General features: G+C 45.1%; 1 protein-coding gene across 6 annotated transcripts in view; it reads right to left on the reverse strand.

Annotated features, from left to right (window-relative positions):
* Positions 1-15,695, reverse strand: part of LOC119652430 — a 425,085-nt gene that overhangs the window by 98,051 nt on the left and 311,339 nt on the right. The gene's annotated exons all lie outside the window — the stretch shown is intronic.

The raw sequence follows: 15,695 nt of genomic DNA on the forward strand, positions 1-15,695 counted from the left end.
CGCCATAGCCCGTCCCAAGCCTGGTTGTGAGTGGAGGAGGGATGGATAGCTTCAGTCTGAATGGCTGTACGCCACCGTCGCGTCTCAGGGGGTAGGTGAGGAAAGTGCAGGAACTTTGCAGTCTTGCAGATTACTCACTGAGGAAGCTATCACTACACCTGGTAGTTAGGTATATAATGCAAATCCATATATGAGAAGAAGAAGAAATTTAAAGTTCGGTACAGATAACCGGCGGGATTCGTCTGACTTGGTGACTGGGTTGGGCTCCCGTAATGGACAGCACGACGTCGAAACCGCTAGTCATGAGGTGATTCGACGTCAAGGAGCCACGACGACCAGGAGCATTGCTCCGCCTGCTGCAGCTGTTTTGCCACAATCTGTGGCGAACACTTGAGCAGGTTCGCGTGGGCAGCGGATGAAGTGGACTGAAGAAATGAACCTCTTCATCATCCGCTCCTACTACGAAATAACGGCGGGGGCGGTTACAACATCTTACCGCCCCCTTTTGCACTAGAAATTCGTCGAGCGTTTCCCACAATTCGCGCACGTAACTGTGCAGCGAGTTGTAGGCCAGTACCGCTTTATAACTAGCAGCGACACAATCTTGGCCACCATCGGGGAGCGTGTTCGACTTGAGGTCATCGGGGAAACTGGTGACTGAGGGTGCATGGGGGCAGAGGCGGCGGTATCAACAACACCACGCCGCACTACAGGTATCAGTTTTAGTACTCGCCGGAGCACTCTCCTCCACCGTCCAGCTGAGATTTCCGCTGAGGTTCGGGACGAATTCCAAAGAGCGTTTATAGAATCTTCGAATATGGATCCTTTGCAAAGACCAGGTATTCTCAGGCTCTATGCATCTCCAGCAGCTCCGGGAATTCAATCTCAAATCAATGATGAGATTGCATCTCTACGATTACTTGTGTATTGGGGTGCAGTTGCGTTTAATAGATTGCACGGTCTGAAGATTCGCTTTCGTGTTATTGGTTTGAGGTTTGAAGTTTGAGGTTTCTGGAACGTCGGCGGGACTCACTAAGGCAGGACATTGCTAGATTGATTCAGATCAACACTGGCAATGCCAGCCGACGGATGAGAAATAAAGTGCAGAGGGTTTGCCGGAATTACGCCATCCCTAGTGGGGCACCCGTAGTTGAAATTCAGGACGCACTAAAGGAGAAACTTTCTGTTATATGCAGTCGGTTACGACGGTATGGCGCAAGTCATTCCAGACGTTTCCAGAATGCAACATATGCGAGGAACTACCGGAGTTTTTTCACATCTCTTAACGAATACCAACAGACTGTCCAGACAGTACAGTTTTCGGTGACGCAAGCGAAGGAGAATTAGGGTAGACTTTTGGGGTTACCCGCCCAGCATACTGAGCATGCTGAGTGGATCACCGCCGAAAGCACCCATACCAATATGTCTGGCATGAATTTCGCGGATGTTACCGAAGAGGAAGTTCGGCGAGCCATAAACAGCTCGAAGAACTGGAGGGCCCAGGTCTGGATCGGATGCAGAATTTTTGGTTTAACAAATTCACCAGCGTACACAGTCGGTTGGCATACAGTATAAAGGAGGTCATGAGCCGGCGGGAGGAATTTCCACCCTTCCTCACTTCGGGGATTATTTACCTTATTCCTAAGAAGGACACAGTGCAGGATCCCGCAGACACAAGACCGATTACTTGCTTACCAACCCTCTACTAATTCATAACGTCCATTATTAATGGAAGGGTCAATGCGCACCTGAAGACCAACAACATTCTGTCGGAGGAGCAGAAGGGCTGCCGAGTTGGTTCAAGGAGTTGCAAAGAGCAACTTATTATCGATTCAGTAGTTGTAGGACAAGTAACTAGAGGCCAAAGAAATCTCTTTAGTTGCTATATCGATTATACCTGGCTAATCGATATCCTACATCTGTATCGTATTGAGCCGAAGCTAATAAAGTTTTTGGCGACATTCATGGAAGGGTGGCATACCACCTTATCAATGCGTACATCTGAGGGTGCTAATACCTCAGAGCACATCTGTATACGTAGGGGCATCTTCCAGGGGGATTCGTTGAGTCCCCTTTAGTTTTGTATGGCACTGAATCCCCTCTCATGGCTACTGAATGATGCTAGAGGGCATGGTTTTGCAATAAAATATGGCCTACGTGCTAAGTGCGAACTGACACACTTGATGTACTTGAATGACATCAAGCTGTATGCTGGGACTGACGGCCATCTTAGAAGTCTGTTGTAAATAATAGACATGTTCAGCCGTGATATTCGGACGGATGCGACGTGTAAAGCTGGTCCTGAAATCGCATCTCTCGGGGAAGAATAAAATAAGCGCGTTGAATGTATTCGCTATCCCTTCACTGGCTTATGCATTCGGAATATTGCCGTGGACGAAGACCGATCTGGAAAACGTCCAGCGGCGGATACGGACAATTATGTCCAAATTTCGAATGCATCATCCAAAGTCTGCCGTGGAGCCGATGAAACTGCGTCGTGACTTCAGAGGTAGGGGCGTGGTTGACGTGCCGCCACAACATCATCGCCAAGTTGACCAGCCGCGCGCTTTATTTTACAACAAAGAGCAGGCGAGTCCTTTGCATACGGCTGTCTGTAAGGCAGAGTGTGGACTGATTCCACTTAACTTGAAGGATCGATCTTTCAATCCTCTGAGCGGGGTGAAGTCGGACGAAGAGTGGATCGATGAATGGGAGTCGAAGGCAATGCACGGTAAACACGTGAATTGTCTTTGGCAGCCATTTGTCGATTTGCATTTGTCCAACAGATGGCTGTGTGCTGGGGAGTTCTTTGCTGAGACGGAGGGGTTTATGTATGGCATTCAGGACGGCGTGGTCGCCACCCGAGCTTATAAAAAGGTCATCATGAAAGAATGGGTGGAAAACGGCCAGTGCAGAATGTGTGGTTCGGCGTTAGAGACGCTGGACCATCTCATTTCTGACTGTACTGTTATGGCACCGTTGCAATACATCACCAGGCATAATGCTGTATGTAAGGTCATCCATCAAAACCTTGCATACAAGCATGGACTAATCACGGGAACATGTCCGGTTTGTCGATATGAGATTGAAAGTTCTGTATCATGTATTGGGGCCGGCAAGTTCTGACTGATCACCATACTCCACGTAACAAGCCTGACGTATTGTTAGTTGACAAGACGGGCCGCTCGGCGTATATTATTGATGTTGCTATCTCCCATAATAGCAACATTGAACGGAAATACGTGGAGAAGAAGGTGAACTATGAACCGCTGGCTCGGGAAATCAAAGAAATAATATTGTCAGCTACCGGTATTGTACCTAAATCCCTCACGGCTTCCCTTGATGTTCTGGGACTTTCGCATAGTCTAGTTCAAACTATGCAGAAGTTCACCATTCTGCATACGTGCTCGATGTTGCGGGGAGTTCTCGACGGATTCTCCCATTAACATACCCCCCGCTATTACCACCACCAGCGCCCCTTTAGTTTTCAAGTAGGTAGGATCATCCGAGTCTAAATGCTTGGCACTTAGTGCTGGTATTAGGTAAAATCCGGTAACTGCCGAGATTGTGATAACTCGGAATATAATAAATGTTGGCCCAACAATCCATATTGGATCAGGGCCTTGTGGTGTGTTAGAGTACTTCATTCACGACCGTAACGGTACACTACAGTACACTGTAGGTGGCAATGTGGGCAGCATTGCGCTCGCCCGAGATTATTACCCTGATTTGACTCAGGTACTCATTCACAGCTGAGTCGGTTGGTATCCGACGTCAAATCACGATACAAATCCCATTGTCACCAGTAAGATTTGAACCACGCGAGTTTAAGCAAACAACAGCTATCTAGCCCAATGCTTTTGGGGCATAGTCGTGGAACTTTAATAATCCATGGTTTTCCCCCGTGGTATTGTATCATCGTTACTTTTTATGGTGCATCGGGAAGTCGAACTTGAAAATGCCTGAGTGACTTGGCGGGCGAGCAAAAAGAATGCAAGTTTGGGGGAAATCAATCTTCCTTGTTTGGAATCAGAGAACAGAGTGAAAATGAAACTTTGAGAATGGAATGCACAGTTTAAGCCTGCTGTCTCCTTGTTCCATAAAAGTTTCACCTTACCGCTCCGATGAAAAAGAAAGTATATATCAGTGGCTGCTTTGAGCAGCCCAATTAGCGCTGTTGTGCGCCGTTTTGATGCCACAAACTCCTAAGACCATGACTACTGTGATCGGGGCAAGGGGCAGAGCCCAGATCTTCTGAGCCAGTTCGAAGCATTCACGAAGGAAAGCAGCTCTCTCACCCTGTAGCTGAACACCTTGCTGGGGTCCTCAAAAAATGGTTCACCTAGTGTCCTTAACCTGGATCTAGCAAAAGCTGAGAAATTGCAAAGGACGTGCCTGGGGGTTTCCCTATCTTCTCCGCAGCTTCGGCAATGCGAATTGTAGGGTATACCAAGTCAAGTGGCATGGTCCCCTATAGGCCAGTGCCCCGTGCACACCACCGTAATCTAAATACATTTGCACGCGTCTGGCAAAAGAAATCTCGCGATCGAGTTTAGTTATAGGCGAGGTGGTGAGCCTTCTATGTTCCTTTGACCGAGAACCCAGAGGCTGTTCAACTCAAGGAGTATGCAGTCACGGTAAAAATTCCGCAGGGTTCTTATCCTTATAGTGCAGAATTAAACGACAATAATTCGTTTTCCTGATGACTTGGCTGTAGCGAATTTGAACTTGAAGTGTGTGTGACCATTAGCGCCTTAAAACCGCGGATAGAAAACTAGAATCAAATGCGAAGCCGGTCGCGAGCAACATCCGTAAGAGAAAGGATATGGCCAGTATTTGAACTCGTGACGTTGCCATCACTTCAAAACCGGTACCTAAGGACGCGAAGTATAATTTCATGGGACATTTGGGCTCTGTCTGCCTGGGGGAAAGCACTAGCATATGAAAATAATTGTAGGAAGATGAACTTAACCTACCACTTAATAGCTCCAAGGATATGCGGCGCCTTGAGGAGAACCTTAAATCAGACAGTTTGTGTGATTGCAGGAGGTGCGCTGTTTGTACGAAAACCAGATATGCGTCAAAAAGGGCAAGTGCAGAAGAGCAGGAAGCTCGACTATAAGGTTTTCAATATTTAGTCACCTGAGTCTTGGGCTAGTGGGTACGAGTACGTGTCCACTTCTTTGAATTTTGCTCCTTTGAAAACCAAACAAGAAAACGACAAATAGTTATAGAGTTTTACCTATCGATAGAAAAATCATCGACCAACTTCTCGCAATCAAATTAGAAAGTTACCCCGAAAAAAAAGGAGGTTTGCTCTAACTCTAATTAATAGTTTTCGAAGGAAAAGTTTAATTGGTACAGAAAAGTTTCACGACGAAAGGTTTCATCACTGCGCAATCGATTATTTCCTCTCATCGGCATATTTCTAGACGGATGCAAATGAAGAAGGAAGTGCATAAGAAGTGCAACATGACGATGTTGACGTTGGTTCCTTCCTCATCCGCAAGACAAACATTCGACTTTTGAGTATTGTGCGCTGGCATACGTCCGACTCAAAGTTCGGAAAGTTCAAGGATGGGTTCGACGTCTCTGAATCTTTATTTACAAATTTCACAAGTTACTTTTCACATTTAATTTGTTCGGTCAATAAATTATCCGCTTTCATTTAGTTTCATTTCATTTTGAGTACGTCCTGCGTAAATATTTCGATAGTGTGCAGGGCAGCGACGGGCCTCCCGGCCGGCCCGCAGGCTGCACCCTCCGCTCGAATTTATCTGTTTCAATTGCCTGCAAAGGAGAATTCCAGCGCCAACTGGCGTACCTAAATTAGATGCATATGAACATGAGCATAATTATGTTGAGTGTGTTAAAGGCATGCAAAGGACTACTCTACTCATGCAAACAACGCAACCAAGCTGTGCAATGTGCTCGACATCTAGACATCCAGCATTCGAACGCTTGCAAAGAATGGTACAAACGAGATACTGGCCGCAGGATTCCGGTGCGTGTCGCCCGGCACCAGGGCCCGGGGCGGATCCTACGCGAGTCCTGCGACCAATATTGTAAACGATAAATTTCTCACCAATCTCCAACATGTCGATCTCTTCCTGTTGATGAGAAATGCGTCTATGGTGCAGCTTATCTGAACTTTTGTCGTGCCTAGGCGATGCAATAGTTTGGTGCTGGTGGTGCAACACAAAATCATTTCTACTGCTATACTTGTGGTTGTGATTGCTTTCACTATAAATACTATGGTCGTGCTCATCTAGGACAGTGCGGCCGTCCGAGATTTCGTTCGAATGAGTGACATTATAAATGTAAATGTTCTTATTATTATTGTTATTCGATGAAGATGGTGATCTTATGTAATCATCGGTGGCTGGACGATGAGACGCTAGAGCCAAGGGGATCTTCCGGGATGGGAACAGGAAGTGGGGGAAGGCCGGCCACTGGGCAAGTTCACCGGATTCAGAGTGGACCGAATTTGATGGGGTCTCGTAAGATCCTGGAAAGGAAACGGGGAGAAGAATGGCATCTGAAATTAAATAATATATTAGTTTGGAACGAAAGCGGACAGCGTTCTGTAAATTAGAGTAGAGCCTATCTTGGTGCTAGTGGCCTAATTATCCTGACTAGGGACGTTCTTCCTATTTGCCCATTTCTGTATCGATGCAGTTACTTTGTCCATCAAAGGATGCAGCTTATATATTATTACCATCCGAATAACTTAACAATAGATGCGAAGGGACGCATACAAGATGCCCACCGAGAGTAACGTGATTTTCTGCAGTAAATGAAAATTTCAACAAGTTTGAATGCAATATATTCCAGGATATGCATTTGAAACGTTAAACTTTGCTTGTTGTCATTGCATACTCATTGGATTGCGATGTAATTACTTATAGACATCTGCAATTTAAACCTAAGATAATTTACGTGTACAAGTCAGGTCTACACTTCGTCTCACTGGACGGGGGAAAGTGGAAATTGATTCCAAACAATGGCAGCACCAATATCATATAAGGAATGATTTACATCTGAAGTTTATGTGCTAAATAAATCTGAGATAATTTTGCGCTTCAACCGATAATTAGTTTGGAAGAAAATCAAGGTTGACGAAATAGGCTTCCCATATACGTTCCCTTATTCTGTACCGACTCTGCGTAACTTCCCTTCGGATAGCACATTGTCGTGGTGGGGTAACTTATAGCATTTCACTACTGTTTAAGAGTGTCCAAAATATCGAAGCAACGGACTTTAACTCTCCAAGTGGTAAAGTGTCATAGAATTTGAATCCACCCGCGACTTTCAGCAATCAAGACGTGGTCGAGGCACGGATTTCGGGGGTGGAGCCACATTTATGTTCCCCCACGGTAAAAGAAGGAAGAATGTGGAAGACATGCTCTCCAATTCAGTGGAGAGCCTGCACCCAGCCTCTACGCCACGCTCAGCCAGCAACGAGACTATAGCGACTCCCGACCGACTTGTCGGTGAAATTGTTGCCTAAATCTCCCAGAAAACGGAAAACGAAATCTCTTCATAAGGAAAGTTTAGCCGTAAAGGAGACAGTAGGAAAGATGATGTTGCCTATCAGAACCTTCTTTTTCGCCTTTACCAGCAAAAGCGGAAGGAAGAAAAGACGGTGAAGTAAACGCAACTGGTCTGATACTTCCATGTGATTTCAGATCCAAGGAAGTTAGATACCCAATTTCGGGGCCTATGGCACCAGAAGGTACAGCGGAAGAACGCGTAGTTTGTTGGGAATGAAGACATGATTCATCATCATCAACGGCGCAACAACCGGTATCCGGTCTAGGCCTGCCTTAATAAGGAACTCCAGACATCCCACTTTTGCGACGAGGTCCACCAATTCGATATCCCTAAAAGCTGCCTGGTGTCCTGACCTACACCATCGCTCCATCTTAGGCAGGGTCTGCCTCGCCTTCTTTTTCTACCATAGATATTGCCCTTATAGACTTTCCGGGCTGCATCATCCTCATCCATACGGATTAAGTGACCCGCCCACCGTAACCTATTGAGCCGGATTTTATCCATAACGGTCATGGTATCGTTCATAGATTTCGTCGTTATGTAGACTACGGAATCGTCCATCGTCATATGGGGGGCCAAAAATTTTTCGGAGGATTCTCCTCTCGAACGCGGCCAAGAGTTCGTAATTCTTCTTGCTAAGAACCCAAGTCTCCGGCAAGATCATTGTCTTGTACAGTAAGAGCTTTGACCTTATCGTCAGACGTTTCGAGCGGAACAGTTTTTGTAAGCTGAAATAGGCTCTGTTGGCAGACAACAACCGTGCACGGATTTCATCATTGTAACTGTTATCGGTTGTGATTTTCGACCCTAGATAGGAGAAATTATTCACGGCCTCAAAGTTGTATTCTCCTATCCTTATTCTTCACGTTTGACCAGTGCGGTTCGATGTTGTTAATTGGTTGGTTTTCGGTGCTGACGTTGCCACCATATACTTTGTCTTGCCTTCATTGATGTGCAGCCCAAGATCTCGCGCCAGTTGCCCCTGCTCGATCTGGATAAAGGCAGTTTGTATGTCTGGGGTGGTTCTTCCCATGATGTCGATATCGTCAGTATAGGCCAGCCGTTGGGTGGACTTCAAGAGGATCGTACCTCTTGCATTTACCTCAGCATCACGGATTACTTTCTCGAGGACCAGGTTAAAGAGGACATATGATAGGGCATCCCCTTGTCGTAGACCGTTGATGATGTCGAATGGTCTTGAAAGTGATCCTGCTGCTTTTGGCCTCGCACATTGGTCAGGGTGAGGCTAGTCAGTTTTATCAATTTCGTGGGGATACCGAATTCTTTCATGGCTGTGTACAGTTTTACCCTGGCTATGCTATTATAGGCGGCCTTAAAGTCGATGAAAAAATGGTGCAACTCTTGTCCATATTCCAACAGTTTTTTCATCGCTCCAATATGCCCATTCTGTCGGAAATCAGATTTCACTTTTTGTCTCGGCAGGATGAGGATCGAGGTGTATAACGCTTCGACTTGTTGGTAAAACTTCCGCGCCTGCTGCCGTTGCCCCCTGTACTTTTCTAGTTCACTGTCTTGTTGGTTCTCCCAGGCTTCCTTTTTCCGTTGAAAGTAGTCCCGTCTGGAGAGGCCCATATATGTGTGTCGACGGCTTTCCCGCAAACCAGGTACCTCCAGTAACCATTTCGTGTGACACTGCTAATTGAATAATCCGCAGTCCGTTATAATTTGTATTTTGGTGTATTGCCTGAATACGGGCTCCTTCCCTACTTGGCTGTTAAAATCCCCAAGTATGATTTTGATATCATATCTGGGACAGGCTTCGAGGGTTCGTTCTACTGCCTCGTAGAAGGTATCCTTCTCCGACTCTGCGGTCTCCTCTGTAGGGCCGTGAACGTTAATGAGGCTTATATTTCTAAACTTCCCTCGCAAGCGCAGAGCGCATAGCTGCTCGCTTATGTTTTGAAAACCGGTAACAGCAGGTTTCATTTTTTGGCTGACTAAGGAGCCTACTCCGAATACATGGTTTACTGAATGGTCGCTATAATATATGGTGTAGCGGCTCTTCTCCAACGCATTTCCTGTAACGCTGTCATATCAGCCCTATATTGGGACAGGGTATCGGCTAGCTGCTCATCAGCTTCATTTTTGTACAGGGAGCGCACGTTTCTTGAGAAAATGCGCAAATCGTTATTCCGTTGAAGACATGATTGTTGCTGCATAACCAAGTGTGGCAGTATTCAGAGAAACCGAACCCAACAAAGTGGGGCTTTTGACAGAATGTGGGGGTACGCTGGTAACTCCAGTGAGATCCACACTGGATGTAGACATTCTTCACTTAGCAGCGGTTTTCACAGTAGACGACACTTATATATGGCTACAAGCATAAAAGTTAGGCAAATTAACTTGCACTATGCGAAAGCTCTCCCCCTCCACCCCCTTTCACGCATAAAAGCAGGGTAACGATTTCTCGTCTTGGCAATCGGGTAATGCTCATATATAACCAACTATTTGTACTGGTAAACGGATGAGATGGTTTTCTTTTCTGAAGCTTAGACATACTGCCGACGAAAAGCGAGCTGAATTTGTGGTTGGAAAGTGCTAGGCAATAGATAGGGAGAAAGAGTTGGCATCGCGGGTTTTCTCCGGAACAAAGAGTCTGGTAGCTTTTGTTTTCTTTAGCCTTTGTCCCGTTCGCAAGGGGGGTCGGCTCGTCGTGATCGGTTTCGCCATTTGGCTCTATCGAATGCCTGATCTGGGTGCAATCTCGAGGCTTTTATATCCCCATCCAGCGTATCAGACCACCGTTGTTTCGGCCTGCCTTTGGTCGTTTACCATCGACTTCGGTGTTCGATGTTGACAAGTGAAGTCTCGTTAGCACGAATTGCGTGACCATACATACCATCGAAGACGCCTCTCTAGCATTTTTGCCACGATCGGTGCAACCTCATAACGATCGCGGATATTCTCATTTCGGATGTGATAACAAAAGGGTCTGGTAGCTGTTCTCTAATAACACCGTTTTCCAAAAAATGCGATATACAGCTTATTTCAGATGAAGTTTAATTAATACCTTCAAAATATGTTTGTGGCATTATAAAGCGAAGATTGATTTCGTCAGTCTTTGCATCAAAAAGTCCTCATCAAACATGCTCGAAGGATGGAGTAACTTAATAAAGCATCAATAAACAGAGGCTCAAATGGTTGTGAAGAAATACATAAGATTGGACAAATTATCATCATGGAGCCGCTTTTGTAGAAAGCAACAAATAATGGAAAATAATGCGCTTGACTAGGGAGCATACAAAACCGTCAGTAGCCATACATAGCATTCACCCTTACAACTGGGCTTCTACATGTAACATAGTGTCGTTCACGCGGGTTGAGTAAAAATCAACTTCGTTCCAGATATATAAATCTATAGGATCCTGTTGACAGAATTCTTACGCTTTCAATCTAGAGAATTTAGCGACCTGAGGAGGTTCGGACTGTATGTATGTGGGTTTGACAACGATGGACCTGGCAACGAAAATGAACGAACGATTTGCGCATTTTCTCATGAAACATACGGTCTTGGTCCCAATATAAGCATTATGTTACAGCTTTACAAAAGATGTGCTGGACAGGGACCAGTTTCCGGGAGAAAAGCCACTTAAACCATCCACAACAAGGGGTCCTTCGTAACACTAAGGAGAAAATGGATACTTAAAAAAAGAAACACTCTTTTTTCATTTAGCCGCGTTAGGTGGAAGTCGGGTACCCTTATTTTGAATGAACAGCGTCAACTCTATTTTGGCTGGATTTATTCCAAGTCTATGTTATGTGGCTCACGAGCGCACCTTTCTCTCTGCCCTCCGATGATTTTACTCATAACGGATGGGAGCATCCTTGACACCAATATCAACCACCTTCACCCCGCTCCTGTCCAATATGCGTAAAATTTCGATACTCACTATCAGCCAGAACACCGGGCGTATGACGTCGCTCTGGGAAGTACCTCTTTTCACAGCTCTGGTGAAGTTGCTACCTCCGCGGTTTTTGGGAATGGAGAAGCGGGTTCCCGGCAGTCGATATTCAGCGACCGCAGTGCCACAGTAATGGAAAATTTGACTACTTTGAGATCTTATTTCACAAGAGATAATAGTAAAGCGGAAATGGGGTCCACAGCAGAATCTTTTCATAAGAGCTCCCACTTTGGAAGGTCACCACCGAGGACAACGTTGCTTTTCGCGGGACTGGGAAAGAAATACCGAACAGAATGCGGCTGGTGTAAGCGACAAGCAACTGGAACAGAGTTTCTTTCACTGGGAGAATGCATAATGGAACTCTATGAATTCACCAAGGACAGGTGGAATATTCACCAAAATATCAGGACCAAATGGAAATAGCCTCTTCCCTGGAAAAAATTGAGCTCGCGAAATTTCCAGGAAAGCTGGTAGTTCTTCGATTACGACCTCAACTTAGATAAAAATGGAAGAATCTGGACTTCGTTAGCCCGACCAATGGACAACGTTGGGCGTCTTGTACTAGTCAGGATGAGAGATTGAATAGGTGTAGAAAGGGTGGAGAAGAGGGTCATCTCATCAAAGGGTGCTCTGGAAATCCAGGTTGCCTGTTGTGCAAAATAAAAGAGGGAGTAGACGACCGGTGGTATTCGAAATTTCGTTATAGGGCAACGTGGGTGAAAGATTCATCTGGAAACGTGGCGTTATGGGCATATGGAAGACACAAGAAGAAACAATGAATGGATGTCAGGTTTGTAAGGGCGAACGTCAAGGAGTCAATATCTATAGCTGTTACGCTCCTACTAGTGCAACATTAGCGGAACATGAGGAGGTACTAGACAGCTTGATGTTGGATTCTTCCCACCACAGCCCTAAAATTATTGCCAGCGATTTCAAGACATGGACCTTAGACTGGAGAAGCTGATTGACGGATACCAGGGGCCAAATCACGAAGCTGGGCGTAGTACTATTAAACGTTGAATGCGTGCCCACCTTCCAAAGCAGGGTGCATGGCTCGATCGTCGAACTGACTTACCTGAATTTCTCATTGGCGAAAGTGATGATCTGGCGGGTAAGTGAACACTACACCCAAAGTGGCCGCCAGGCCATCATTCTCGATATTAGAAAAGGAGGGGGCAATAGTTGAATACGCAACAGAAGCTGGAAAACCATGACAACTGGCTGATCCACAGGAGCTTTCAAGGGGAGGACATTCCTTCCGAACAGAAGGGAACGGCGTTAGAAATAGTGAGCAAATTTTGTTTACAATGCCTCGACGACATTCCTACCACAGTAGAAAACCAACTATTAGGGGAACCACGAAATGTCGCTCGTGCCTGCGAGGGGGGAGACTTTTCCCAAGGATCAGAGGGGAGCCAGAACAAAATGGAGAATGAGAATGACCACGAAATACCACCTTAAGAAAGCCATACGGGAAAGTAAGCATAATTACTATTAATTAATTAATTGAGAAGAGTTTGGAAAGATGAACATTAGAATCAAAGTTATCAAAGGCTTTGGAGAAATTGGTATAAATAGCATTTAGCAACGAAGTAGGTAGAGACCGAGAGATTCGAAACTGTAGATCGATATTTCACGAAATCATACTGTTAATTCACAATGAGCTGATCGAAGTGCGTGGTCAGCCAGTCGTAGACGTATCTTTCGAGAATTTTGGAGCAAAAAGGGAGAAGAGAGATGGGACGGGGGTTCACAGCCAGTGAAGCATCTCCGCTTTGGAGGTTAGGGATGATAAGGGTCTCTTTCCAAAGATGAAATGGGAAAAGTAGCAATGTTCTGAACTTTTGTTGAAGAAAATACACAGAGGGAGGGAACTGTGTGCAGCTAGCAAGGAAGAGATTAGCAAGCCAGTCGGGACCAGTCCGACATTAGTGTCGAGATTACCAATGAGGAACACAGCTAAGAAAGGCTTGCGGGGAGGAATAGCGAGCGATTTGGAGCAGTCTCGATCAAGAAAAGTTGAAGTGGGCGCAGTGATTGAGGGGGAAAGAAGTGGGAGGGGTGGTGAGCGATAATCTTGACATACGGGGATGGGCGAGGAAATAGAGAGAGGTGACGCTCAGGAAGGTTGGAAAGTAAAGATTGAGAGTGCGACCTAAGAAGTTTTTCGAGGTTCTGCAATTCACCATGCGATACCATGACCGTCAAGTTGTGGATAAAATCCGGCGGTGGGTGAGTGGGGCACTTAATCCGTATGGAAAGTCTATAAGGGCAATATCTATGGTAGAAGAGGAAGACGAGGCAGATCCTGCCTGAGGAGAAGCTATGCCGTAGGCCAGGACGCAAAACAGATTTTGGAGACACCGAATTCGTGGACTTCGGCGCAAAACCGAGATGTCTGGAGGCCCTTACTGAGGCAGGTCTAGACCGGATACCGCTTGTCGCGCCGTTGATGGCGATGATGAAGTTTGATACTTTTATGATTTTCATACGTAAAATAGAAGACATAATAGATGAAATGAAAGTAGAAGGAAAGCAAAAGAAGTGAAAGCTGACGTCAACAGGTAATTCGTAGGGAATTCAGAAATACACTTCAATATTATTTTTTATGATTGAGCGCGTGGGTATCTCGAAAAACCCCCTATCCAGCGACCGCTTAAATATCATTTTTAATGGGGGATGTATCAAAACGCCAAACTCTGAAAATAAACCATTTTTTGTCGAACGCTACTGATGGAGTGATCGGCATTATGCAATTTTATGATGAGAATTTCAAAGTGGAGCGACTCCATCCTCACTGCCAGCCATCTGCATTCATAGTACGCCACTAGAAAGTCCCTTGCCTAGTGCATCTCTCACCCAACTGAAATGAAAATATCGAAATTCATGGAACCCAGATTCCGACGGGATCCAATCCTATGCCTACGATGCTATTAAAAATTGTAATAGGTACAGTCAGTGTAAATAATACCAACTTTAATAGGAATACGGTGGTGGGCATCCTTTCGCATGCAGTCCATACTTCGCTTAATAAACAACGGTAACAGGATGTAATAACGCAGGATATATCACTTGTGTACAGTTTCGTGGCATGCATCCTTCCCTCCGTTCCTGTGCTAGTTGTGTGCACGACTTGTTTGATATAGACTTCTATAAATATCTGCTGGCCTAGTGAGGTTCTGTGAGGTATGATACTTTGTGAAATTAAACCCAATAAGCATTCAATAACTTTTGTTTCTCATTTCGATGTCGGACAAGTAACAACTGAGGGAAACAGTGGCTGACTTACAGCTCAGTTGGTAGCATTGTACGTGAGACATGGTGTCCAGTTCCTGGTGTCCGTGTTTTTGAGTAGACGTAAATCCTCAACGATGGATTGGGCACCCGAGATGGAACTTGTAATTGAAACCTAATTTCGATGGAGTAATTGCAAGTATAACGTATATGGATGTGGCAAAGAAGAAGTTCTGAAGGAGTCACAAACCAGCAAAATCGAGTTTAATTGGGGGATATAACATAGCGTAAGGCACCCTTGTGCCCCCTCTGTTACTTGTGAGATGCAGTCATTGGTCAAGTTGGGAGCACGAAGGTGTGAGAATCGTCCAAGTACTCTATCTGAAGTAGGTGAATTGAAATATCTCCTGCAGTTTCAAGGATTATGTAATATTAAAACGTCTCCTTGATAGCCAGCCTGACCACAGAACCTGTCTTGAGGATAGTAGGTGCGAACGACCATGTCTGGTAACTTCTTGTTTCTCGAAATGGACAGTCTTCGAACAAAGGGTTTTTATGGGAGACAAGGAGCTTACTACGTTTTAAAAAGGAATCCTTTTACCTAATGCCATTCTTCTCCTAGTTTTAAAAATTGGATACACACTTACATTATGTAGAAATGGATAATTTAGACACTGGTAGAATGATGAAAAATAAAAAGATGTTAAACTTATCAGATATTTTATCGGTGCGACCAATCATTTGACTAAATTTGTATTGTACAAGTTGAGAAAAAAGATTTGTGCATTTAAAACGTACGTACACATTTCCACTAAAGTGTTTTTGCTAATCGTTCTTTATGTTGTAAAGCGTGTCTTGTATCGGTGGTAATTGCATAAGAGATAGGCGATGTGTAGGGGAAATAAAGATACGCAAATAAATTGGACCGTGTCGTAATGTGTCAATATGTTTTTAAGATTAATAGGATTTAGTTGTATATGTTTT

Source organism: Hermetia illucens, chromosome 3 (genome assembly GCF_905115235.1).
Source record: "Hermetia illucens chromosome 3, iHerIll2.2.curated.20191125, whole genome shotgun sequence".
NCBI lineage: Eukaryota > Metazoa > Arthropoda > Insecta > Diptera > Stratiomyidae > Hermetia > Hermetia illucens.